This window comes from Seriola lalandi, unplaced genomic scaffold, assembly GCF_002814215.2.
Source record: "Seriola lalandi dorsalis isolate HSWRI2012SDOR001 ecotype SW California unplaced genomic scaffold, Sedor1 jcf7180002052739, whole genome shotgun sequence".
NCBI lineage: Eukaryota > Metazoa > Chordata > Actinopteri > Carangiformes > Carangidae > Seriola > Seriola lalandi.
This window is the reverse complement of record NW_019523292.1, coordinates 1-1,027: the sequence shown is the minus strand read 5'-3', so window position 1 is coordinate 1,027 and position 1,027 is coordinate 1. Positions and strand designations below refer to the sequence as shown.

Sequence of the window (1,027 nt, the reverse complement as noted above, 5' to 3'; positions counted from 1 at the left end):
TCAGACAGTATCAGAGAGAAACCCGACAGCTTGGTTAGAATGAGGAGCGGGGGTGCGATCGGGTACGCAGCGACTGATTCCTCACCGTCTTCATTCAGGAAGAGCTTGTTGAATCGCAGGCCGCTGGGCTCTTTGCCAATGAAGCGGTGAACATACTCGGTGCCGTGGTCGTGAACAGCAATAGCGTATTTCAGAGGCTTGACACACGACTGCAGACAGAAAGGAACCTTGGTGTCACCGACAGTGTGCCTAAGAAAGAGGAGACAAGTTCCAGCACAGTCATGTGGCTTTTAGCATACCAGTGGTCGTTCAGTCATTCACAGTTATACGGCTGCCCCCACTGTTACTGTCCAGCCAACAAACAAAAACTATTTGGCATGAAACTGTACCTCTGTCCGTCGACGGTGCACAGGGCGACGGCCCACAGATCTGGACTGAAGCGGGCCAGCTGGGGAATGTAGTCTGCCACCTACAGAGTTGCACAACAATTTTAAAACTGCTTTTACTGGTTAATATGGTAAATGGAAAGACGAGACAATAATCTGTCTCTGCAGATTATTAGACTTCTGAAGCAGCTCTCACTCACCTGCCCTCCGGACATATTCTTGGCGTTTTCATAGAGCTCGTCGATGTGGGCGCAGAACGGCTGGAAGTCTGGGATGACAAACTTCTTCCTGAAGGCCTGGGTGAGCAGAACGATGTTGCTCTGGACACATCTAAGACAGGAGACAGCGTCCAGTCAGTCTATAACCAGGTATTTTCTTGCCCTTAATGTCATTAACTTTCTTAACTTTTGGACAGAAATCATCAGATCCTTCATCAGGCCTGACCAAGCTTCATGTTATACACTCTGCCACAGTGAGACATCTGCTGCTGGACTTAAACATCATGTGATGAGTTGTGTTGTCTTTTAGGGAACTGTTAGTTTTTCTGGCTCATTGCCTCCAGTTCCTGAACGAGCCGTCAGGTGCTGATGCAGTTTTTGGAAATGATTGTTCCTGCCTCCAGATTCTGTCCTGATCGTTTC

General features: G+C 48.5%; 1 pseudogene across 1 annotated transcript; it reads right to left on the bottom strand.

Moving 5' to 3' along the window:
- Positions 1 to 6: 6 nt before the first annotated feature.
- Positions 7 to 749, bottom strand: LOC111650717 (glutaminase kidney isoform, mitochondrial pseudogene; annotated as a pseudogene). Its single transcript, XR_015436872.1, has 3 exons — positions 587 to 749; positions 390 to 469; positions 7 to 249 (listed from the first exon to the last, which is right to left on the bottom strand). The product of XR_015436872.1 is annotated as a glutaminase kidney isoform, mitochondrial pseudogene (transcript).
- Positions 750 to 1,027: the final 278 nt, after the last annotated feature.